At 36.5% G+C, this 27,876-nt stretch overlaps 1 pseudogene; it reads left to right on the top strand.

Annotated features, from left to right (window-relative positions):
* The first annotated feature begins 15 nt into the window (after positions 1-15).
* LOC127678130 (T-cell surface glycoprotein YE1/48-like) lies at positions 16-15,907 on the top strand (annotated as a pseudogene).
* Positions 15,908-27,876: the final 11,969 nt, after the last annotated feature.

Below are 27,876 nucleotides of genomic sequence, written 5' to 3'. Positions count from 1 at the left end.
CTACATACTGCCAACATGAGTGATCAGGATGTCACTTAATCACCTTTGACATTTCATAAGTCTTCAGGGTTGCAGAACCAAGAGAGGCCTCAGGAGAATCAAGGGCCCAGAGAAGCTGGCCTCAGAGTTGTCTTAAGTGTCTGAAATCACATCTTTATTCTTACACATTATAAAATTTAAAAACTGTAAATATCCTACTAGTTTTTATGGAAAACTGTAATGTTCCATTCCATCTGGGCTTGGTTATGCATAAGGAAGAGGATAAGTTGGAGGAAAATCATGCCCAACATTGTTCAAAATTATGTTTAAAAAAACAGAGCTATCAAGATTTAAAAAAATAAAGAAAAAAGTATAATCTTACTTCTTTAACTAACCTTTTTATTTGTTAGCTAGTTAAAAAGAAACCCAGAAAATATATTAATTGCCATATATATCCCCAACATCTGAGGCAACAAGGCCAAAACATTTATCCATAAGAAGTGAAAGTCTCCTCCTGAGAATAAAGTTGCAGAGGGAAGAAAAAGAGATAGTCATCTTATAGGACCTTTCAAGGATGGGGATGTATACAGATAAAGTACAGAGCAGCTGTGGTTCCCTTCCAGTTCTCAGGAACATACCCATTGGGCAGATTAGCACAATGAAAGTCTATACAAAAAATTCTTGAGACTAAAGAAGTGAGAAACCATTAAGAATTTTTTTTAAAATTAATTACTCTAGTTAAGAAGAATTCTGAAAACTTTAAAACTAATAGACAAACTGGAATCTGCAAAAACACCAAATGCTCCAGACAAACAAAATCCTAAAGAAATGAAGCTTATGCACTAGGAACAATACTTTCATTCTCAAAGAAAATATATTAATTGTCATATATATCCCCAACATCTGAGGCAACAAGGCCAAAACAGTTATCCATAAGAAGTGAAAATCTCCTCCTGAGAATAAAGTTGCAGAGGGAAGAAAGAAGGGGATGACAGGTTAGGAGGGCTGAAAGGAGTCAATCCCATTTGATTTCTTGAAAACATCAAAAATAATTTTGTTCATTAATGGCAATATATATATATATATATATATATATATATATATATATATATATATATATATATATATATATCACTTTTTATTCTCTTTTAGTTACTCTGTACACACAGTCACAGCTGTGTTCCATGCTGAGATCTTTCTCCTCTTTGATATAGTGGTAATCAGTGAAGTGATTCCCAGATTTCTAATGCCTTAGGTACACCAAAAGTTTCAGTATTACATAGAACAAAATCACACTTATATGGAAAAAGAGATAGTCATCTTATAGGACCTTTCAAGGATGGGGATGTATACAGATAAAGTCCAGAGCAGCTGTGGTTCCCTTCCAGTTCCCTCTTTCCTTCTTTTCCATCCTCATTTATCTTTCTTGGTGGACTTCATGATCCAGCTTGGTTTCTTTTACTTGGATTGTATCTATGCCTCCGAAGCCTTCTGTAGAATGCACTTTGGTTCCTTTAGAACTGGGTGAGGGCACATGCCTGTCACTCAGTTCCTTCTAGTTTGGGTCAGGAGGATTCACAATACAAGGTTATGGCTGAAATAATTTCAAAATGTTGTAAAACTTTGCACACATATGATTTCTACAGTGGGTGCATTTTAGGTAGAAATCTATAACTTTGAGAACACATATTCAGTCAGTTTTTATCATTCAATTGTGCAAAATTTTCCCATGTTTCCATGCCATACAAAATTGCAATTAGTATTGAGATTTGTTATTTTCATGGTGATGATTTTCTTGTCTTATTTTGTTGGTTGAAGTGTGTTCTGTTGCCTGGCACCTCATTGTTATAGGTCTTGGAACACTGTGTGCCCATCTGTTGATAACTGTTGCAGTGACAAACAGTGAGTAATTAAGATACATTTTGCTTGACATTCCACCTAAAATTAGCTTTATACATGAACCATGCAGTTACATACTCTGTCCATTGTTCTGTCTATAATCAGGTGATCAGCCAGAATTTTTGGATTTTCATAATTTTTTCCTGAATCATTAGAGTGACCTGTTCTCATTCATTAACTGTGTTAGCACTGCCATTGTTGGGAGTTGCCTGTTTTTGTATCATTTTTTTATGTTCCTTCTGAGGACTAGGTGATATTCTGATTTCTGATCTCAGGTGATAGTTAATCTTACATAAACATTTTGTGAGAAATAGCTATGCAAAGAACCAAAACGTTTTCTTATTAATTCAATGTATTGGGATCATGCATATGCAAAAAGAATTCATCTGAACAGACACATTAAAGGTTAAACTTTATTGGATTCCTCCACATTTACAAAGGAAATAAATGACTTCTAGGTTGTGATAAAACATAGTTATATATGTGGATATATTGCATTCCATATGCTCCAATAAGAATTGTGTCATTTCTTAATCATTTTTTTACGTTCAAATTTTTATGGTGTGTCAAGTATTCACTGAATATTTTATTTAGGTAATTATTTGTAAATTTTTGCTGCAAAAGAGAAGTGATTGGAAGTTACCTCTACCATAATTTTATTCAGCTGTATTATTTATTTTATAGTAACTTACCTTAAAGAAAATTGATGTATCTGTGTCTATAGTTACTTAATTGAAGTGCTAATTTATAAATGTTTAGGAACTAACAAAAGCAATGATATGTGTAGGCTGTCAACATGAAACTTTTTCTCTAAAGTTCAATATGTACTTCTTATAATCATTTTGGATTTACTATCCTTGACTAATTTAGTTTTTCAGTATAGTCAAGAAAAACATGGATGCAAGAAACTCTAACCAACCTCCACCATAACTGTAGCACTGTCAAAATAACCTTTACTTAAAGGAAGAAATGCTGAGAAATAAGAATATAGAGTATAGTGTAGGCAAGGATCTTTGGAATCCCTCAACAGAGAACAGAACAGATGGTACAGAGAGACCAAAACTTATTTAGAGTCCTCACAGCACACGGGTATATAGCATGGGAGGACCTTGAATAAAGAATTGCATTATTATATATTCTTTCTTCTCTACAAGTTTTGAAGCCCAACCAGCAGCTCAAGATGCCGGTGATCTCTGGGTTAATCATTTGGGGTTTTTTAATTCATTTGGGGACACAGAAACCTAGAAATGCATGTATGGATTAAGAGAATCTTAAAGTTTATACAAGTCAGTGTGTGTTTGGTATTTGCTGGAGACTGAGTTACAAATCACTACCTCTGAGAATATTGATAGTTTTTGTTTTTGCAAAATCTGATTCTCCAACTTGGTTGCTGTCAGAACATGATCTTTTTAGTAAGAGTCTATTTATCAACTAATTATGCTAAAATGGGCTTAGATGATTTACATTGATACAGGTATAAAATCAGCAACTTGTGTGTGTGTGTGTGTGTGTGTGTGTGTGTATCTTTCCATCTGATATATTTTGAAATAATTAGACTATTTATAACAAAGATATGGTCCTTGAACCAGGCAAGTGAGTTACACCATTTTTGTGTACACATTGCAACTCTGCTGGTGATATAGTGAATGAGGCTGGAAAGATGAGACTGTCAGGTGTCACAGAATATTTCTTACTCTTCAGTGTGACTGGTCATCTTTTACTGGCATAGCTTATCAATCATCATTAACTATTTTTTTCAGGATTTGGAGATAACAAAGACCTTTTGTATATAATCTCCCCAGTCTGGGATAGTGATATAATGATTCTCACTATATCATGATGAATATATTTAAAAGTGCTACATTATATAATATGTGACAGGAAACAAATACTCCAAAACAACCTTCGAAGTTTTCCAGACCCATATAAATGGTTTTGTGTCATTACTTCAAAATAACTTAATTATCTCTATAGGATAATCCCTAGGATTATGAGGTTATGGGTGGAGAATTAAAACTTTTAGAAATATATGGACATCCTAGAAAATTCCAGGCCAGCCTGAGCTATTCATTGATAACTCTTCAAAGAAAAACAAAGGTTGGAAATAAAGTTTGTTGATAGGGTCTGGTCATTCCCAGCACCTCATTAAAGAAAATATTCATATTGAAGTAATGCTGCTATACTAACTGCACCAATTTTAATGTATTCAACTTGAAACAGTTAAGCATGTGGGCACAACACTAAGGCATCAACCTAATCATGACGACAGACTATCAACATCAAAACCTTCCTCGTATATCTCTTATTCCTCTTAAGAACATGTAACACAGACCATGGAATGATGCTAAGTGCCCAGTGGTGTGGGGACAATGTTGACTCAGAATTCTGCCACCCGCTGCCTCTGAGTAGCAAGTGTTTATTGACTCTTTTCCAGCCCCTGGTATCTCAGAAACCTGTTGCATAGAGCTCAGCTGATTTAGAAATCTGATATGCCTCGAATCATGAAATTGGTCCTAGGCCTTGTGTATTTCCCTTTGCACACCATCCTCAAGTTCATCAATGCCCATCACATACATCAGCATCTGTTTTTTTCAGTTTCAGTGGGAGCCATGATGTCACTCTCCATCTCAGAGTGACTTGGAACTCAGTGTATACCCAAGAATGGACTGGAATTCACTACTTAGCCTAGTCAGGCCAAAACTGGTGGTGACTCTACTGCCTCCCTCTTTGCAGTGCTTGGTTCTAAGCATAAGTCACCAGGCTTGGCTGATTCATTTCCCTTTAAATATTCTTTTGATTATATGTATTACATTTTCTCTACTGATTCAGCCATGATTGACACATAGAATGCTTTCTGTATCTCTACTGTTATTAACAATGTTGCATAGATCATAGATATGCAGGGTTTTCTGGGCATTAAAGAATCTCAAATTCTGAGTTCAGTGAGATTTTCCTTTTTCCTTTTACTGAGGCTTAATAAGTACATTGTTCTAGTAACAGAATACCAGAAAATAAGTTTAACCATTTACCCTCTCTGTTGTAGGCAGAGGAGAGAAATATACTGGTTCTGCTATGGGATAAAATACTATTTCATCATGGACAGAAAAACATGGATTGGGTGTAAACAGATATGTGTGAATTACAGCCTATCCGTTTTGAAGATAGATGATGAGGATGAACTGGTACTGTAGAATCTTTCTTGCCCTTTATTCTCTTAGACTCTGTCTTTAACCCTGAGTAATGAGACACTGAAGCCATTTTTTCTTCATTTGTATTTGGGGAACAAAATTGTGGGGCACAGTTCTGTTAAGAGAAGACTTGATACTACAGATGCTAGTGTCTTTCTGTTTCTACTATTTCTCAGGATTCTGCAAGAGAGTCTCCCAGAAAGCATGATGTTCCCTGATGAAACTGCCATTAATCTATACTGCATAGTATTCTTATGCTTTATTAAAAAGAAATCCATGTTCAGAAAGATTATTTAAAAGAAACCAGAATTTCCATTATTTTGACATTTCCTGTTTAAATTATTATCAGTGAAGTCTCTTCAAATATTAAGACTATACTTTTCTAAAGAAATAATTGCATGATCATATTTAAAACTTTGTTAATTACAGCACAGTGCCATATTAATACATCTATGTGATATATGTTTAAACAGCATAAATGGATTTTAATGTCAAATAATTGTATGATTTTCCATTTGATACAGTAAACAGAACCATTATTTTAAAGTAATTGTTTTAAGTATTATTATTTTACTTATTCATTTTACAATTTTCCCACATCCCCTCTCTTGGTCACTCCCTCCCACAATACGTACTCCATCTCCATCTCCATCTTCTCTGAGAGAATGGGGGTGTCCTAGGAGTGCCCCCACCTTGGCACATCAATTTTCCATGAGGCTAGGTGCATCCTCTCCCACTGAGGCCAGACAAGAAAACACTGTTAGAAGAACATAATCCATGTGCAGGCAAAAGTTTTAGGGATAGTGTTCAGGAGCTACATGAAGACCAAGTTTCACATGTGCAGGGAAGGATAGGTCCAGCCCCTTGTATGTTCTTTGTTTGGTGTTTTTGCCTATGAGTTCCCTAAGTTATTGGTAAAATATGGGATGTCAGAGTTGTGCTGATTTGCATTACTGAGATGGCTATGTACTTTGAACACTTAAATCTGCTTCTTGGTTATTCAAGACTCCTCTGTTGAGAATTCTCTTTTTAGATCTGACAATGAGGATGCAATAGATGAAATTGATATATCTGTCCAAGAGATTGCTAACTCCAAAAAATTTCTGCCTGATGCAGGAAGATTGTGAGTTCAAGGACAACCTTGCTTACATAGTAAGACTTGGTCTAAGAAACAGTCAAAAATCATGTCATGAACCTAGTACACCTGCAGTTTTTTTTATTTTAAATAATGTATTGAACTCACATCAGTTTTGATATAAATGTTCTCCTACTAGGAAGTCCTTCAGAAAATGAACAGGGTGGGACTGAGTGTTAAGAAGACACGACATCAGAAAATGACTGTGGAATTCTGGGCACTTTCCTGCTTGTTCTTCTCGCATCATACAGACACAAGTTTTATCATAAGGTGTGTGTTTCCTTTACAGAAGTTCCTTCAGCTCCAGGTCATTCCAGACAGTTACTGGATTGGATTGTCATAGGATAATTAAAAAAAAAAGGTTTGGGTGTGGATTGACAGTGGCCCACCTAAACTGTAAGTTTCTGAACCCTTCACATTCTAACACTGGTGTGGATATTGGGAGGATTGTGTGAAAAGGCCTTTCTCTAGTTTCACATGGCTTTCCTCATTTTCTATGAGCTCATGGACAAAGACAGTTTGCATAAGTCAGTCTCTGAGCAAATGTCACAAAGGGACAATATATGTTCAAGGAACTGACAGAAAGCGGCTTAAGATGCACATGGTGCTATAACGCCAACAACTTGAGACTATGTGAAATGACAGAATGATGGTGGCAGACACATTGAGGCTTAGTCTCCCACACACTCATATGACATTTTTTACTGTTGTTAGATTATATAGTTGTTTGTTATTCATAAATATAAGAACATGTTCATATACATATACATATGTATGCCTAGTCTGACTTAGTTAAAATCCTCCTAATTCAGCCTCCCAAAAGGTGTGATTAGAAGCTTGATTCACCTTCCCTAGTATCTTATCTTTTAGGCTATATTTTCAATTAAAATTTCCAAAAAAAATATACACTTAATTGTGGCACTTAATACACCATCTTGCAGAGATTGCAGTTGTGCTGAATGCAGCGAATTCAATGAATCATCATGTTTCACTGAAGTCACATTGTCTCTGGGGTCAGGAGAACAAGAGTCACAATAGCAGTCCCAAACCCTCTTTTGTGACTGAATTCCAAACCTCCCTTTTCTTCTTGAAAAACGAGGTATGTAACACCATGTCCTCTGTGCCATCTATCGTATTTTTCTTCTTTTTTCTCTTGTTTCTGCAAAGAGTATCAGAGGAAATAAACTTTAACATAAAATTATGCCTTAAAAATATGGGGAAATTAAGTTAAGATTCTCATGAAAAGTTAGCAGTGCAGAGTATATGAAGAGTTGAGTTGTGAGCAAATGAACATTTTATTTTTCATTTTTATTTCACTTATTTTTATGTACATACATGTGCATGTGCATTTCACAGCATGTGTGTAGCTAGAGAGCAATTAGGGAGTTATTCCTCTCCTACTTTGTGAGGTCTGAAGTCTGAACATGAGTTGTCAGGTATAGTGGGCCATGTTGCTGGTACAAGAATTTTTTTCCTGAGTTCAGAGGAAATTAATGGATTTATTGAAACACTTAAGATTAATTCCATATTCTGTTCATTTTGGTTAATAAACCTTGTTTTCAACCACTGTACTAAATAAATATAAGCTTCAAACTTAAATAACAGCCAATTACAATTTTTTTTGTAGTGATTTCACAGTAATCAAATCACTATATAAGGTGTAGGCAGTGCATTTTTCAGTTTCACAGATATAGTAGACTATGGCAAAGCCCACATCTATATCTGTGAAAAGAGAGTAGATAAATTCTCTGATTTAGTGTGACAAATCAAGGAATGTAAAAGTAGAACGTTTTTTCATCTTTGTTGATTTCCTGTGTTGATTGACCATTACTTAGTAACCAAATGATTTAACCACAAGTCTCAGCTCACTGTGCAAATAGAGTGAGGAGGCAAGGGTGATGAGCGTGGCTCTTCTGAAACCTGTCTTAACACAGCAGAAGTCCTCCTTCTTCCTGGTACACAGAACACCTTTGTCTGGAGGATGGACACATTGCCCCAAGCCCTGCGGTATCATTGTCTATTTCCCAAATGACACAGAAGCAAATACATAGTCCGGAAGAATAGAACATACTTTGTCATCAGTAGGTTCAATCATTTCAATATCCCACTTTACTGACAGCACAATTAAGAACTAGAATGTAGTTGTGTGTTTCTATTGCTTATGCCAACACACTGGAACATCAAGATTTATATTTAAAATCACATCTCATGATGATAATAGAGGACTTCAAGAAGTACATAAATAAGTCCTTTAAAGAAATACAGAAGAACACAGGTAAACAGGTAGAAGACCTTAAAGAGGAAACACAAAAATAACTTAAAGAATTACAGGAAACCTAAATAAACAAGTGAAAGAACCTAACAAAACATATTATATTATAATATATCATATATTGTTAATATATTATATCCCCTAAAACAAAGTTTCTCTATGTTAGAATTGCATCAAAGGTAAAATGTCACACATGAATGAGTTACCTTGGTTGATTTTAGCCCTGAGTTTGATGATTTCCTTCCATCTACTCTTCTTGGGTATACTTGCTTCTTTTTGTTCTAGAGCCTTCAGCTCTGCTGTTACACTGTTATTTCATGCTCTTTACAGTTTCTTTCTTGAGGCACTCAGAGCTATGAGTTTTCCTTGTAGTACTGCATTCATTGTGTAGCATAAGTTTGGGTATGTTATGCCTTCATTTTCATTAAATTCTAAAAAAAAATCTTTAATTTCTTTCTTTATTTCTTCTTTGTCCAAGCTATCACTGAGTGGAATGTCTTTCAGTTTCCATGTGTTTGTGGGCTTTCTGTTGTTTTCATTGTTATTGAAGACCAGCCTTAGACCCTGGTGATCTGATAGGGTGCATGGAATTATTTCAATCGTTTTATATCTGATGAGATCTGTTTTGTGACCGAGTATATGGTCAGTTTTGGAGAAGGTACCGTGAGATGGTGAGAAGGTATACTTTTATGGTTTTAGGATAAAATGCTCTATAGACATCTGTTAATTCATTTGGTTCATAACTTCAGTTAGTTTCACTGTTCCTCTCTTAGGTTTGTGTTTCCCTGATCTGTCCATTGCCAAGAGTGGGGTATTGAAATCTCTCACTATTACTGTGTGGGATGCAGTATGTGCTTTAAGCTTTATTAAAGTTTCTCTTATGAATGTCATTGCCCTTATTATTGGAGCATTTATGTCTATAATTGAGAGTTCTTGGTAGATTTTTCCTTTGATGTATATTAAGAGTCCTTCCTTATCTTTTTTGATTAATTTTGGTTGAAAGTTGATTTTATTTGATATTAGAATAGCTACCCTAGCTTTTTTTTTTTTTGGACCATTTGCTAGGAAAATTGTTTTTCAGTCTTTTACTCTGAAGTACTGTCTGTCTTTGTGCCTGAAGTAAGTTTCTTGTATGCAGAAAAATACTGGGTCCTGCTTTTGTATCCAGTCTGTTAGTCTATGTCTTTTTATTGGAGAATTGAGTCCATTGATTTTAAGAGACACTGGTTGTTAAGGTAAGATTATTGTCAATTTTTTGAAAAAACACACAAAATTAATTTCCAAAATTTTAACCTTTGCCATTCTTATTGGTGCAAAATGGTATTTCATAGTTGTTTTTATTTGCATTTCCCTTGTGGCTAAGGCCTTTGAACATTTATTTATGTGCTTCTTTGTCTTTTGACATTCCTCTGTTGAGAAATCTCTGTTTAGCTCAGGCATAGAAGATACAATATAAGAAATTGATGCATCAGTCAAAAAGAAGGCTAAATCTAAAAAAATTTCTGCCTTAAGTAGGAAGAGTGTACATTTAAGAACAGCCTTGAATATGTAGTGAGACTTTTTCTAAGAAACATAATCACAAATCACACCATGAAACCAGTATTTCAGGACACCTGAAAATTTTAACTTATGTACCTGATGTCCGTTTTAATTTAAATGTGCTAATAATAATTCAGTTTGAAAATGAACATGGTAGGACTGAGCAGTGGGAGAACAGGACAGCAGAGAATGACACAGGAATGCTGGGAGCTTTTCCTGCTTGTTCTTCTTTCATCAAACAGACATAAATAAGGTGTCTTATTGTTCCCTCACAGAGGTTCCTTCAATTCCTTATTACTCCAGGCAGTTAATGTAATGGACTGTCATATCATAAAGAAGAAAAGGAGTGGACATGGATTGAAAATGGCTCATCTAAACTGTGAGTTTCCAGAACTCTTCAGACTCTAACACTGGTGTGGGAATTGGGAGGATTGTGTGCAAAGACTTTTCTCTAGTTTCACATGACTTTTTTCATTTTCTATGAAGATCATTTGGAAGGACAAGTTGCATAAGGCAGTCTCTGAACAAGTGTTACAGACAGTGTATGTATGTTTGAGGAACTGAAAAAAAGTGGCTTAATACTGCATATATCCCAAGACTGTGTTTTCTAAGATGCAAAGGGCTCTAGAAAGTCAACAACTTAAGATGGTATGAAGTAACTGAATGATCATGACAGATACATCAATCAACCCTGTGTCACTCAGATATTCCTATAATAATTTTTCTTTGTTGACTTATAAAATTGTTGGTTATTAATAAACATAAGACCATGTTTATACACACACACACACACACACACACATGTATACCTACCATACATTTCAAGGTGCTGTGTAGTGTAATGTGTTTTGTTTATTTATAATCTGGTGGAAAATGCTTCAATGATTATCTTTACTAGTAATGTTTATTTTTCTTGACCATTACACATAAATAAATAATATCTGAATATATAATCCCCTACTCCCACTAAAAGCTGTAAATGTCTCCTGACGTCTTGGGTCTTACTAATAAATTGTCCCTAGGTGCATGGTGGTAGGCCAGCCACTGGAAGAAGGAAAACTACCAGTGGCCTCATACTCAATAAGGAATTGAATCTGCATTTTCCAGGAGCTGTCACCTAAGAATAGTGATTTCTTAGGAAAAAATAATCTTTGCAGAAATTTAATCTTTTCTAGAAGGCTACGGTTCACAGAGATATTTCCCTTCTCTGGTTCTGATAGTCTTTCTATGTCCTCTTCCCTGTTCTGCCATGAAATTTGCTGTTGGAATGGAGGTGAAGAAATTGATGTAGATGTCTCCTTTAGGGATCAGCACATATACATTTCTGCTAAGCACTTTGACAAATTCTGCCACTCTGCAGGTGCTATGGACAACTGTGTAAAGAAGATTCTCTTCCTGACAGAAGATTTTCAATCTTATTAGTTCCCATTTGTTGATTGTTGATCTTAGAGCATGAGCCGTTGGTGTTCTGTTCAGAAAACTTGGTCCTGTGTCCATTTGTTCAAGGCTCTTCCCCAATTACTTTTCTAATATATTTAGCAGCAAAGACAGATAGAAGCCATAAAGAAAAGTTAAACATAGGTAATTCTAAAGATGAAAAATCTAGGGATGAGAACAGAACAAGAGATACATGCATCATGAGCAGAAAACAGGAGATAAATGAGACAATCCCAAGTATAGAAAATACAAAAGAAGATATTAATACATCAATCAAATAAAATGTTAACTCTAAAATATTCCTGAGACAAAATATCCAGGAAATCTGGAATGTCATGGAAAGAACTAACCAAAGAATAATAGGAATAGAGGAAGGCTAAATTTCCCAGCTCCAAGACCATCAAAATATTTTCAACAAATGATAGAAAATAAATTCCCAGCCTAAATAAAGTGATACCTCTAAATATACAATTGCCTATAGAATAGGAGTAATACGGTGCCAGAAAATATGATCCCCCTTCCACATAATCAAACACCAAATCTGCAGAACAAAGAAATAATATGAAAAGAAACAAGGGCAGGTGACATACAAATGCAGTCTTATCAAAATTACAACAGATTTTGGAACAGACTCTATACGCTAGAAAGGCCTGGACAGATGTGTTGCAAATTCTAAAAATCCTGAGATCTAAACCTAGACTATAATATTCAGCAAATCTCTCAATTGCTACAGATGGAGAAAAGAAGACATTTCAAGACAAATCCAAATCAAAAGACTATCTATCCACATATCAAGTCCTAGAAAATACTAGAAGAAACACTCCAATTCAATGAGGATAACTACATCCAAGAAAATACATGAAATGAGTACCTCCATACCTGCAAAATAAGGGAACTGGACACACACACACACACACACACACACACACACCACCACCACCACCACCACCACTACCACCACCACCACCACCACCACCACCACCACCACCACCTTCACTACCACCACTACCACCTCCACTACCACCACCACCACCACCACCACCACCACCTTCACTACCACCACTACCACTACCACCTCCACTACCACCACCACCACCACCACCACCACCACCACCACCACCACCACCATTACCACCACCACCACTACTACCACCACCACCACCACCACCACCACTACAATCAATAAAATAATAAGAAATAACAATCAGTGGTCATTAATATCTCTCAATGTCAATGAACTCATTTCCCCAATAAAAGACACATGCTAAGAAAATAAATAGAAAAGCATGAACCATCATTCTAATGTATACAAGAAACATACCTCAGAAACAAAAATAGACATTACCTCAGAGTAAATAGCTAGAAAAACACCCTTCCGAGCAAATGGACACAAGAAACAAGCTGCTGTAGCCATTGTAATGTCTTATAAAGTAGACTTTCATCCAAGATTAATTAAAAGAGACAGGTAACAACATTTCATACTCATCAAAGAAAAATGACAATTCAATTCTGAACAACTATACTCAAATACAGGGGTACCCTCATTTGAAAAAGAAACATTGCTAAAGTTTAAAACCTACATTAAACTCCACATATTAATAGTGGAAGACTTCAACACCTGACTCTCAGTAATTGACAGGTCATCCAGACTAAAACTAAACAGGGAAATAATGAAACTAGCAGACATTATGAGTGAAATGGACCTAACAGACATCTATAGACTACTCACCTAAACACAAAACAAAATGCCATCTTCTCAGCCCCTCATGAATTCTTCTCTAAAGTTGAGCATATATTCAAAAAGCAAGCATCAACAGATACAAGAAAATTGGAAAATTGCTTTGTGTTTCATCAGACCACCATGAATTAAAGCTTCAATAGTAAAACAAGAAAATGCCTACCACCTCATGGAAATTGAACAACTCTCTTGTCAATGATCTCTGGCTTAGAAAAGAAAGAAAGAAAGAAATTAAATACTTCCTAAAATTCAATGAAAGTGAAGCCATAACACACTCAAATTTAAGGGATATAATGAAAGCAGTGCTAGAGGAGAGTTCGTAGCATTAAGTATCTCTATAATGAAATTAGAAAGTTCTTTTACCAGCGAGTTAATGGGATGGCTAATATCCACTTAACTGTGAGTGCATTCTGTGTGTGTTCTTTTGTGATTGGGTTACTTCAATCAGGATATTTTCTAGCTCCATCCATTTTTTTTGCCTGAAGATTTCATGAATTCATTGTTTTTAATAGCTGACTAGTATTCCATTGTGTAAATGTACCACATTTTCAGTATCCATTCCTCTGTTGAGAGACATCTGGGTTCTTTCCAGCTTTTGGATATTATAAATAAGGTGGTTATGAAAATAGTGGAGCATGTGTCCTTGTTATATGTCAGAGAACCTTCTGGGTATTTGCCCAGAAGTGATATAGCTTCGTCCTCAGGTAGTACTATGTCCAGTTTTCTGAGGAACCATCAGACTGATTTCCACTCTGGTTGTACCAACTTGCAATCTCACCATCAATGGAGGAGTGCTTATCCTTCTCCACATTCTTGCCAGCATCTGCTGTCACCTGAGTTTTTGATTTTAGTCATTCTGACTGGTTGAGGTGGACTTTCATGGTTATTTTGATTTACATTTTCCTAATGACTAAGGATGTTGAACTTCTTTTAAGTGCTTCTCAGTTATTCAGTACTCATTAGTTGAGTATTCTCTGTTTAGCTCTGTACCCCATTTTCAATAGGGTTACTTGGTTCTTTGGAGTGTAACTACTTGAGTTCTTTGTCTATATTAGATATTAGCTCTCTATCTGATGTAGGATTGAGAAAGATCATTTGTCAATCTCTTGGTTGCCATTTTGTCCAATTAACAGTTTCCTTTACCTTACAGAATCTTTGCAACTTTACGCAGTATCCTTTGATGATTCTTGATCTTAGAGCATAAGCGATTGTTGTTCTGTTCAGGAACTTTAACCCTGTGCTAATGTATTCCAGGCCCTTCCCCACTTTCTCTTCTATTAGTTTCAGTGTATCTGCTTTTAAGTGGACATCCTTGATCTATGTGGACTAGAGCTTTTTACAAGGAGATAGGAATGGATTGATTTGAATTTCTCTACCTGCTGAGCACCAGTCCAACCAGCTCCATTTGTTGAAAATGCTGTCTTGTTTCCACTGGATGTTTTTGGCTCCTTTGTCAAATAACAAGTGACCATAGGTGTGTGGGTTTATTTCTGGTTCTTCAATTCTATTCCATTGACCTAACTGCCTGTCACTATACCAATACCATGCAGTTTTTATCACTGCTGCTCTGCAATACCGCTTGAGGTCAGGGATGGTGATTCCCCCAGAAGTTCTTTTATTATTGAGAATAGTTTTAACTATCTTGGGGTTTTGTCATTCCAAATGAATTTGAGAATTGGTCTTTCTAAGTCTATGAAGAATTGAGTTGGAATTTTGGTGGGAATTCCATTCCCCAAACCCTGGACATTAATGTTGACACCAGGACATGCTTGCTAATGGGAGCCTGATATGGTTGTCTCCTGTGAAGTTTTTCCAGAATCTGACAAATAGAGAGCCAACCATTGAATTGTGCACAAGGGACCTTGATGGAAGAGTTGGAGAAGGAACTTCAGGAGCTGAGGGGGATCTCACTTCCATGGAGGGAGCCACAGTGTCAATAGTCCAGATCTCCAGGAATTCCCCAGGACTGGACCACAAACCAAAGATGCATATGTGGCAGAGGATGCCCACCAAGAACAGCAGCAATAGTAGAGTGGAGTCAACCACAACCTAGAATGCTACAAAGGGCAGAGCCAGAGATGTAAGATGTAAGAGATGTAAGCCCTTTGGCGGAGAAAGGAAGTTCATGTGTCAATCCAAATAGTGGAACAAGGATCTGTCAACTCACAAAAGTTGTTAAGAAGAGATGGAACCAGCCCAGATAAAAGAAATGTGTTGCAGTCAACAGAGATGAAAAAGGAGTTGGAGATCTAAAGATTGTTTTGATATCAGACATGGAAATGCAGACTTTGGAGTTGCTTAGCTTGTTTCCTGTCTTGCTTTAGTCTAGTATTTCCTCCATATGAAATTTTTGAATAGTATTAAATATCTTGTGATGTTGGAGGTATGTGATCTGTTGTTTGATTTTTATTTTATAGGAAATTACTTTTAAGTCATTGAATTTTAGAAAAAGACTTTGAATTTTGTACTTCTAACATTATTGAGACTGCTATAGACTATAAGGACTTTTGAAATTGGACTAAATGCGTTTTGCCTTATGCTATATTTCTGTATGTCCCCCATAGATTCCTGTATTTGAACAAGCCTATGGAGGTGGATGTGGTTTGAATATCCATGTCCTAGGGATTGGCAGTAGTAGGAAGTATGGCCATGTTGGAGTTTGTATGGCCTTGTTGAAGAAAGTGTTTCCAGGGACAAGGACTTTGAGACACTTCTCCTAGTCACATGGAAGTCAATCTTCTCCATCTGCCTATTGATAAAGATGTAGAACTTTCTGCTCCTCTTCTAGCCCCCATCTGGCTGGATGTTGCCAGGATCCCTTCATGATAAGGGACTGAACCTCTTTCTGAACCTGAAAACTAATCCCAGTTAAACATTGTCCCTTGTAAGAGGTGCTTAATCATCACTTCTTCACATCAATGAAAACCCTAAATAGGTCTAGGTAATAAATATAAATATGTATAATACATTTTTCCATATGGCCATGTAACAGAAGTATTATAGAAGATTCAGCTCTAGGGTCCAAGATTGCTCCATTCGTGTGCTTTGATTTCATTAGAATTTAAAACATGGCATCCCTCATGTGGTAAATGATTCAAATTCAGTAAGAAAGCAATTAGTTATCCTTCAACAATGGTACAAGTGGGCATAACTTGCTTAGTAGGTATGTTCCTAAACATGGTAGGAGTAACGCCCTTCATATCGTTTCTCCTCCAAGCAGCATCCTATGCACCTTTGACTCTTTGAAATCTAATAAAATGAAAAATGCTTTCTGATTGATTTGAGATTAAATCTCTGTATCCTGGTGCAACAGTTTGTTGTGTCTTCAGCAATAGGGTATTAGTATGAAGTCATGGTATATAAGCAAGTGTAGATGCATAAGCCTGTGCTTGTGGGAGACCTATATGGGCCCTGGCTTGCACTTTGATTTTCATTTAGTAAGTCATGTTTCTGTGGTTTAATTTTTCTTAATAGTCATATTTTAATATATTTTTGATCCTTTAATTGTCAGAATCATCCCTTCAGCTTTCATATCTTCCACTTATCATTGCTCCTGTATTGATAGTTTTATCTATCTATCTATCTATCTATCTATCTATCTATCTATCTATCTATCTATCTATCTATCTATCTATATATCTATATATCTATCTATTTATTTATTTATTATTTTCTATATTCTTTGACTACATTACAAATGCTTTCCCCTTTCTAGGTTCACCCCTCCCAATATGTCCCATAAGCCCTCTTCCCTCCACCCATTCCCCAATCACACCCTCCCATTTCCCTGTCCTTTTTTATTTATTGTTTTTTATTTTTTAATTTATTTTCCATATTCTTTGTTTACATTCAAAAAGCTTTCCCCTTCCCCAGTCCCCCTCCCCATATGTCCCATAAGTCCTCTTCTCTCCATCCATTCTCCTATCTTTCCCCATTCCTTTTCTCTGTCCTGGTACTCCCCTAAAATGCTGGATCAAGCCTTTCCAGGGTTAGGGCCCTCTTCTTCCTTCTTCATCAGAATAATTTGAATGCTAATTGTATCTTCAGTGTTCAGAGGTTCAGGGCTAATTAATATCCACTTATCAATGATTGCATTCCATGTGTATTCTTTTGTGATTACATTACCTCGCTTAGGATGATATTTTCCAGTTCCATCCATTTGCCTAAAAAATTCATGAATTTATTGTTTTTAATTGCTGAATAGTATTCCATTGTGTATATATACCACACTTTCTGTATCCATTCCTCCATTGAGGGATATCTGGGTTCTTCCTAGCTTCTGGCTATTAAAAATAAGGCTGCTACAAACATAGTGGAGCATGTAATCTTATTGCATGTTGGGGAATCCTCTGGGTATATGCCCAGGAGAGGTATAGCAGGGTCTTCTGGAAGTGTCATATACAGTTTTCTTAGGAACCGCCAGACAGATTTCCTGAGCAGTTGTACCATCTTACAATCCCACCCGCAGTGAAGGAGTGTTCCTCTTTCTCCACATCCTTGACAACACCTGCTGTCTCCTGAGTTTTTAACCTTAGCCATTCTGACTGGTGTAAGGTGAAAGCTCAGGGTTGTTTTGATCTGCATTTCCCTAATGGCTAATGATGTTGAGCATTTCTTAAGGTGCTTCTCGGCCATCTGAATTTCTTCAGGTGAAAATTCTTTGTTTAGGTCTGTACCCCATTTTTAATAGGGTTATTTGGTTCCCTGGGGTCTAACTTCTTGAGTTCTTTGTATATATTGGATATTAGCCCTCTATCAGATGTAGGGTTGGTGAAGATCTTTTCCCAATTTGTTGTTTGCTGTTTTGTCCTTTTGATGGTATCCTTTGCCTTACAGAAACTTTGTAAGATCCCATTTGTCAATTCTTGATCTTAGAGCATAAGCTATTGGTGTTCTGTTCAGGAACTATTCCCCTGTGCCTATGTCCTCAAGGGTTTTCCCCAGTTTCTTTTCTATTAGTTTCAGTGTGTCTGGTTTTATGTGGAGGTCCTTGATCCACTTGGAGTTGAGCTTAGTACAAGGAGATAAGAATGGATCGAGTCGCATTCTCCTGCATGCTGACCTGCATGAGTCAGCACCATTTGTTGAAAAGGCTATCTTTTTGCCACTGGATGTTTTTAGCTCCTTTGATGAAGATCAAGTGACCATAAGTGTGTGGATTCATTTCTGAGCCTTTAATTCTATTACACTGGTCCACTTGCCTGTCCCTGTGCCAATACCATGCAGTTTTTTAACACCATTGCTCTGGAGTATTGCTTGAGGTCTGGGATACTAATACCCCCAGAAGTTCTTTTACTGTTGAGAATAGTTTTAGCTATCCTGGGTTTCTTGTTATTCCAGATAAATTTGAGAATTGCTTTTTCTAACGCTATGAAGATCTGAGTTTGGATTTTGATGGGGATTGCATTGAATCTGTATATTGCTTTTGGCAAGATGGCCATTTAACTATATTAATCCTGCCAATCCATGAGCATGGCAGATTTTTCCATTTTCTGAGGTCTTCTTTGATTTCCTTCTTCAGAGACCTGAAGTTCTTGATGTAAAGATCTTTCACTTGTTTGGTCAGAGTCCCACTAAGATACTTTATATTGTTTGTGGCTATTGTGACTGGTGTCATTTCCCTAAGTTCTTTCTCAGCCTACTTATCCTTTGAGTATAGGAAGGCAACTGATTTGCTTGAGTTGATTTTATATCCAGCCACTTTGCTGAAGTTGTTTATCAGCTGTAGGAGTTCGCTGGTGGAGTTTTGTGAGTCACTTAAATATAAGCCTTTCCAGGACCAGGGCCCTCTCCTTCCTTCCTCTTGGGAATCATTTGATAAGCTAATTGTGTCTTGAGTATTCAGAGCTTCTGGCCTAATTATTATCGACTTGTCAGTGATTGCATTCCATGTGTATTCTTTTGGATTGGGTTGCCTCACTTAGGATGATATTTTCCAGTTTCAACCATGTGCTTAAGAATTTCATGAATTCATTGCTTTTAATTGCTGAGTAATATTCCATTGCGTAAATATACCACATTTTCCATATCCATTCCTCCATTGAGGGACATCTGGGTTCTTTCCAGCATCTGGCTATTATAAATAGGGCTGCTATGAACATAGTGGAGCATGTGTCCTTATTGCATGCTGGGGAATCTTCTGGGTATATGTCTGGGAGTGGTATAACAGGGTCCTCCGGGAGTGTCATGCCCAGTTTTCTGAAAAATAGGCAGATTGATTTCCAGAGTGATTCTACCATCTTGCAATTCCACCAGCAGTGGAGGAGTGTTCCTCTTTCTCTACATCCTTGCCAACACCTGTTGTCTTCTGAGTTTTTAAACTTAGCCATTCTGACTGGAGTGAGGTGAAATCTCAGGGTTGTTTTGATTTCCATTTCCCCAGTGACTAATGATGTTGAACATTTCTTAAGATGATTCTCAGCAATCCAAATTTCTTCAGGTGAAAATTCTTTGTTTAGTTCTGTACACCATTTTTAATAGGGTTATTTGGTTCTCTGGGGTCTAACTTCTTCAGTCTTTGTGTATATTGGATATTAGCCCTCTGTTGGATGTAGGTACTTGATGAAGATCTTTTCCAAATTTGTTGGTTGCTGTTTTATCCTTTTGACAGTGTCCTTTGCCTTACAGAAACTTTGTAATTTTATGAGGTCCCATTTGTCAGTTATTGATCTTAGAGCATAAGCTATTGGTTTTCTGTTGAGGAACTTTTCCCCTGTGCCCATTCCTCAAGGGTCTTCCCCAGTTTTTTTCTATTGTTTCAGTGTGTCTGGTTTTAATGTAGAGGTCAACTTGGAGTTGAGCTTAGTACAAGGAGATAAGAATGGATCAATTTGCATCCTTCTGCATGGTAACCTCCATTTGAACCAGCACTATTTGTTGAAAAGGCTATCTTTTTTGCACTGGATGTTTTCAGCTCCTTTGTCGAAGATCAAGTGACCATAGGTGTGTGGGTTCATTTCTGGGTCTTCAGTCCTATTCCATCGGTCCTCTTACCTGTCACTGTACCCATACCCTACAGTTTTTAACACCATTGCTTTGTAGTATTTCTTGAGGTCTGGGATAGAGATTCCCCCAGAAGTTCTTTTACTGTTGAGAATATTGTTAGCTATCCTGGGTTTTTTGTAATTCCAGATGAATTTGAGAATTGCTCTTTCTAACTCTATGAAGAACTGAGTTGGGATTTTGATGGGGATTGCATTGAATATATTGCCCTTGGCAAGATGGCTATTTTAAGTATATTAATCTTGTCAATTCACCAGCATGGAAGATTTCTCCATTTTCTTTTTTTCTTTTTTTCTTTTTGGTGAATTGAAGAGTAGCTTATATATTTTTTAATATTTTTATTTTCTATATTCTTTGTTTACATTCCAAATGATTTCCCCTTTCCCAGATCCCCCCTCCCCATATGTTCCATAAACCTTCTTCTCTCCATCCCTTCTTCAATCACCTCCCTCCTTTTTCTCTGTCCTTATATTCCCTTCCGATGCTAGATCAATCCTTTCCAGGATCAGGACCCTCTCCATACTTCTTCATGGGAGTCATTTGTTATGCGATTTGTGCCTTGGGTATTCAGGGCTTCTGGGCTAATTAATATCCACTTATCAGAGATTGCATTCCATGTGTATTCTTTTGTGATTGGATTACCTCACTTAGGATGATATTTTCCAGATCAAACCATTTGCCTAAAAAGTTTGTGAATTCATTGTTTCTAATTGCTGAGTAGTATTCCATTGTGTAAATATACCACATTTTCTGTATCCATTCCTCCTTGGAGGGGCATCTGGGTTCTTTCCAGCTTCTGGCTTTTATAAATAAGGCTGCTATGAACATAATGGAGCATGTGTCTTTATTGCATGCCGGGGAATCCTTTGGGTATATGCCCAGGAGAGGTATAGCATGGTCCTCCGGAAGTGTCCATTTTCTGAGGTCTTCTTCGATTTCCTTCTTCAGAGACCTGAAGTTCTTGCCATACTGATCTTTCATTCATTTGGTTAGAGTCTCACAAAGATACTTTATATTGTTTGTGGCTATTGTGAAGGGTGTCATTTCCTTAAGATCTTCCTCAGCCTGCTTATCCTTTGAGTATAGGAAGGCTACTGATTTGCTTGGGTTGATTTTAAAAACAATAAATATTGATTTTCCCAAATAATTCTCTTTGTCTGATAAAAGTGTTCAGAGTTTATTTACATGTTGAGTTGTACTTTATATCTTTAAAAATATTTTAAACTTTTATTGTTTTCTTGTTGTTTTTAGATAGGGAGTTGTGTTAGCCAAGCTATCCTTGAACTCCTGATTCTCATGTCTCTGTCTCTCAACTGCTGGCACAATGGGTATGAGAGCCTGTCCTATGCTTTTGTTCTTCATAGATACCAAGAATATTTATTTCTAGTGTGCTATTTTGTAATCCTAGTGTTTGAAACTTTTCAGGTTGAATATACTGTTGTTGCTGGCTTTTGCTCATAGTGCCATTTTATTTATGGTATTCACTGAGTTTCTTTTAACTGCTGCAGAAACAATGCTGAAAGATACTGAGACATAGCATCCACAGTGGTAACTTCCTCTGCAAACTTTCTTCCCTTCAGTGCCAGGGAACATGGCAGGTACAGCTCAATTCTATTCGAAATGTGGCCCTGGCAGAATGGACAGGTAGGTTCCAAATTAAAAGAAAAATAATTTTCTCTCTGTTACATGAATACCCTTAAGAAGGCTGTAACAAGGGTAGTCAAGGAATAGACTATACCTTATCAGATGCATTAGTATGCTCGTATCATACAAAATGTCCTTACTGTTCTTAACTGTAGTTTTTTATATATAAAATTGGAAAAATATACAAACATCCTTTAAGAAGTAACATTTTGAAGAGGCTTCTCCTGTTCTTTCTGCTTATATCTTACAATGGTTAGAGTTGACAGTGTTTGCCACAATTACTTGACAGAAATTTAACAAAATTGTTTATAGTCTACAGCACCACAAAGAGTCAGATATGGGCAGCAGGAAACATTTGGAGTGAGGTATCAGCAGTTGAGAAGACACCTTCTGTAATGAATGTTTCTGTAGTTCAGCAAGCATTTTCTCCAATGGGGAGATGCAATAATTTCTGCTCTTATTATAATGTTAGCTTCTAAAGAATCCAGTGAGCAGCTGTGAGCCTAGCTTGTGTTTCTTGCGTAGAGGTGTAAGTGGGCATCACTATGTGAGGTAAAGTCAAGAGGTCATGATTCAGACTATGTGCTTCTTTCATATCTGTGAATAATTAAGTTAGTGTCTTCCAGATCCTGTGCTCTTTGCCCATGTTCATCACAATGATTTATTGAATACACTCTTCATATCTCATGGGTGGCTATTATGTATACTCATTCCTACTGTATTTTACCTGCTCTGTCTATGATTCATGGCCCACTTGGCCATTTGTCTGTCCTATGGTAAATCAGAATAATCCATTTTCCCCAATGTATATCTAGGGCTCAATAATTGCCTTCTGTTTAAGATTTTCCCTTTACCATTTACATTCAGTCGATTTCATCCCTGCTTCATCTTCTTTAGCACATATTCTAATTATGCTAGCTTGGTTCAAACTCACTTTCCCAAGCTAGCCTTGAAATCCTGAAACTCCTGCCTCTGCTTCCAAAATGTTGAAGCTACCATTGTGCACTCCTGCTTCTGTCTACATTAATCATTTACAATTTGAATGATCAATTTCCATAGATTCAATATTCATCTTGCCCTGCCTATTAGGTGAAAGACTGGATGCCACATGCTGCTAATCCTTTGTAATTCTCACCTCTACTGAACCCTAGTTGTAAATGAATTGGCTTCATTCCCTTTCACAAAAGTATTGAATAAACTTTTAATTATCAGTTAACATTTGATCAGATTCTTTTTCAAAATCCCAGTGTGACCTGGCATGTAACCCTACTTATTCAGATTCCCCAAATCTAGTCACCTGTGTTTACTCACAAATGCTGAGTTTATAGATATGTATCACCTTTATTTTACTGTATATTCTATTCAACTTTTAAAAATATTTTTTACAGGAAGGCAGTTGTGGTGCCCAATACAGATTGCAGTGTGTTGAATGGGAGCTAAACTTAGTTTTTCTGTTATAGTAGCATACTCCTTCCTCTCTTTTAAATATTATAACAGAGCTTCACTGAATATATTCTCTGTATCAATCAATGCACTTACAATTGGATTTACTTTTCAAAGAAGTTTTATTCTACTTTAAAAATATTTGTATTGAAAATAGATGGTATAATGCTATACATTCATATTATGGTTTGTTATCCACACTTCTCAGTTCATTCTCACTTCCTTCACACTCTCAAATCAATATCCTTTCCTTCTCTCTTTCTCTTTTGGGTACAAACTGACATCTAAAATATTATTATTATTATTAATATTAATAATATTAATGATATTTAATAATAGTATGCCATGACATAAAGCAAAAAAAGTTGGAAAAAAAACAAAGAAACAGAAAGTAAAAACCAAAGGGAAAGCTCAAGAAGTACAAATAGATACAGTCATACACATTTGCACACACAGAACCCCATATCTACAAAACTAGAAACCACAATACATAACCAAAGAAAATAAATTTAACTACATTTGAGACATTGTGAGGCAAAGAACTTACAAAATTGCCATTGAATTAATTATTCTTTGTCCTTCTACTTCAGGGTATTGGGTTTGGCCTTAAATGTGGTTTGTATACCAAATGAGAGTCTATAGGAAAAACCTGAAATTTTTCTTCTACAAATGTTTCTTTACAAATTTCAATTTCTTTACAAATTAGGTGAGTCCAGATCACCTAATCATAGCTTTTCTGTATTCATCAGTATGTCTGTCTTTTCTTCATTTGCTCACTGCCCCAGTTAGGTCAATCCATGCAGAGTGTAGCAGGAGAACTATTATCCATTGAGGCTGATGTTACTAATAGCGACTCAAATTAAAACAATAATGACCCCTCCACCCTGCATTTATCAATAGCCAATAGAAGGTGTGTAACATAGTTTATATAAATCAGCAGCCAATATCAAGAAAATTACATATCTGAAAACCACTTGGAATTTTAAATTATTTGATTTTTTAAAAAAATAGATTTAACTTTTAAAAGTTGTAATATGTGCCACCTATGGATGGACATGATTAACATAGTGAAAATGTTTGTCTTACCAAAATCAAAATACTAATTCAATGCAATTCTCATCAAAATTCTAACCAATTCTTTACAACTTTGATAGCATAGTTTTCACCTTCAAATGAAAAAAAAGCATAAAGTACAAGATTGCTAAATTAATCCTGTACAATAAGAGAATTTCTGGAGGTCACACCAAGCCTGACGACAAGGTTCACCACAGAGCAATTGAAATAAAATCTCCATAGTATTGGTATAGAAACAGATAGGCTGAACAATGTAATCAAATCAAAGAGACAGAAGTTCACCCACACACCTTCAGACACTTGATTTTTGACAAAGAAGACAAAACCATACAATAAAAGACGGTGAGTATCTTCAACAAAAGTGGTGTTGGTCTAACTGGATGTCTGCATGTAGAAGAAAACAAATAGATCCATGTTTATTACCCTGCACAAAACTCAAGTTCAAGTGAAGCAACATAAAAGCAGATAGATGAAATTGAAAAGAACAGAAAGGTGGAAGTAGCCTTGAATACATTGGTACAGGAGACAATTTCCTGAACAGAATACCCATAGTTCAACCACTAAGATCAACAATTAATAATTGGGACCTCATGAAACTGAAATCCTGTAAGGCAAAAGACACTGTCAGTAGAACAAAATGACAGATTACAGACTGAAAAAAGGTCTTCTCCAGTCCTTCATTTGACAGAGGGCTAATATCTGAAATATATAAAGAAATCAGGAAGTTAGACACTCACAATTTATGTAGCCCAATTGAAAATTTAGAACAGAGATAAACAGAAAATTGTAAACAGGAATCGTGAATGGCTGAGAAACACTAAAAGAAATGTTCAACATCCTTAGTCATTGAGAAATGCAAGCCACAAATCTGAGATTCCACCTTACACCCATCAGAATGGATAAGATAAAAAATATAAGGGACAGCATATGCTGGCAACAATGAGGAGCATGAAGAACACTCCTCCACTGGGGGTGAGAGTGCCAATTTGTACAACCTCTCTGTAAATCTATTTGGCAATTTATCAGAAAATTAGTAACACTTTTAAGGTTGGGTGGCATCCCAGGGAATAGTTTGAGACCTGGGATGGGAGAAGCTCATGGGTGTTTGTGGGGATGACCTTAGTTGAGACTCCTAACAGCTGGGCATATGGAGACTGAAGTGCCCAATTCCTGCAACCAGGTGGGACTTGCAGTTGAGGGAAATGGACACCATACTACCCAAAAAATCCTTTGACCCAAAGGTTGTCTTGCCTACAAGGTAGACAGGAATAAAGATGGAGCCAACATTGAGGGAATGGCCAAACAATGACTGCCCCAACCTGAGATTCACCACATCGGAAAGAGCCAAACCCAGTCACTATAAATGATACTCTCCTACAGACTAGGGTATACCATTCCTATCTCCTGAGAGTCTTCATCCAGAAGCTGAAGGAAACAAATGTAGAGTCCCAACTGTGAAATAGTAGATAAGTTTCATGGTATCTTGTAGAAGAGTAGCAGAAAGGACTGAGGTAGTCTGGGAAGCAATAACTGCACAAGAATATCTACATAGTCAATGAACTTGAACACATGAGGTCTTGAAGAGATAGAACCATAAATGAAAGTCATGCAGGATTTGGAACCAGAAGGCTCACACATTTTTAACAGGTTTGCATTTTGGTTCTCATATGGGTCCCCTAAGAATTGCAGTGGAGATTGCTGCTATTATGTTGCATACCTTTGGGTCCTCTTCTCCATCCCGGGCTGCCTTTTCTGCCCTTTGCTTTAGAGGATATGCCTGCTGAAATTAGAGGTTCCAAGGAAAGTCATTACCCATGAAGTATTTCCATTCTCTGAGTAGAATTATAAGGATTAATGAGGGAGGTGTTGTGAGGGTGACAGTGTGAGGAGAGGAGTCATTGATGATTAAATATGTTATTGTAAAAAAAAAAAAAAGTTGGAAAGAAAAATAGTTAAACCCGAGCTGTATTGCAGTCCTCCAAAAAGAGTTCCTCTGTGGTTCCTGCTTTGAGCTTTCACCTAAGTTCTTGTTCCATATTCTACTAACATTCAGTACTAACCTGTGAGCCAAAAGAAGCCATTCGGTCCTAAGTTCATTTGTTTCAGTGTCTAGGACGAGATGGAGACCTGGAACAAGGGAGGCACCCAAGAGTCAGTGGGTATAGCCATAGCTATGACTCACTACATTGGGGATACCTGAAGAGGACTATGAGGGCCATTTTTTCAAACTAGTAACTCTAAGGCCATATATATATATATATGAGTTTATTAGTTCTGTATATGCAATATAATTAACAACAGCTGAAGCACAATGCAGAGTTGAAGACCCACTTACTTTCTTGATCCTCTTGGCTGGTGCCTCAACACTTAGAGTAGTTCCATAATGTATACCTCTTAGTTAGGGAGCTGACAACACAGTGGATGTTTGATACACATGGCTGGATCACTCAGTAGTCCCAGTATGGCACAGGAAATATTTAGTACTTATAGAAAGTAGCTGTTTCTTAGTTCAATATGGAAGTCTGGAAATGCTGGCTCTAACATCATCTGATTCTAAGTTGTGTAGAGTTGAAATGAAAACAGACTATAAAAACAATGTCCTTAGACTAAAAAAAAATCACTGAGATTTTAAATTTGGGTTCTAGGAATCAAGACTGGGTTCTATGGAATTAGCTATAGGGAATATGGCTATTCCATAATATCATCAGGACTATGAATGACAGTTGAGATTATTTGAAAATTGTGTTATTGAACTACTATATCTTTACTTAAAATGAGTGAGAGCTGTGAGCTACAAAAGGCTAAGGTATAATTTGAAACACAGGTAGGTTTGCCTGTTTTAATAGTAGAATCTGTAGACTTGTTGGATAATAAGCTAGCATAAAACTTCTCATCAAAATAAGGAAAATATATACACAATCAAAAGGAGAAAATAAATATGGTAGATCATCCTGTTATCCCAGAAGTCAAAATTTCTAATTTGTCTAATATCAAGTGCTTAACGGGTAATAGCAAGTGTTTTTGGAATGGCTTAGCTACATAATCATTCTCAATTAGTCCACCTATATGAGACAATGCACCAAGATAAAGAAATTCATTTTAAAAAGAGTGCTTTATGAAAAATTAGCTGAGCCTGCAGACTCCACAGAGGATGGAGTGGAGTTGGATTAGAATCTCTGCTCTGAAATAACATACAGAGAATAAGAACTGAAGAAGCAGAGGTCTTAGTCATGATTGTTTTATAAATGTCTTCTCCAAAACTGAAGTGTATCCTTGGATACTTAAAACCTCACATATCCAGAGAAAACTTATTTTTAATATTTTTATTTTCTATATTCTTTGTTTACATTCCAAATGATTTCCCCTTTCCCGGATCCCGCCTCGCCATATGTCCCATAAACCTTCTTCTCTCCATCCCTTCTCCAATCACCTCCCTCCTTTTTCTCTGTCCTTATATTCCCTTCCAATTCTAGATCAATCCTTTCCAGAATCAGGACCTTCTCCATACTTCTTCATGGGAGTCATT

The sequence above is a fragment of the Apodemus sylvaticus genome, chromosome 2 (genome assembly GCF_947179515.1).
Source record: "Apodemus sylvaticus chromosome 2, mApoSyl1.1, whole genome shotgun sequence".
NCBI classification, from domain to species: domain Eukaryota; kingdom Metazoa; phylum Chordata; class Mammalia; order Rodentia; family Muridae; genus Apodemus; species Apodemus sylvaticus.
Note: the sequence above shows the minus strand (reverse complement) of the source record. Positions and strands in the feature narration are given on the sequence as shown.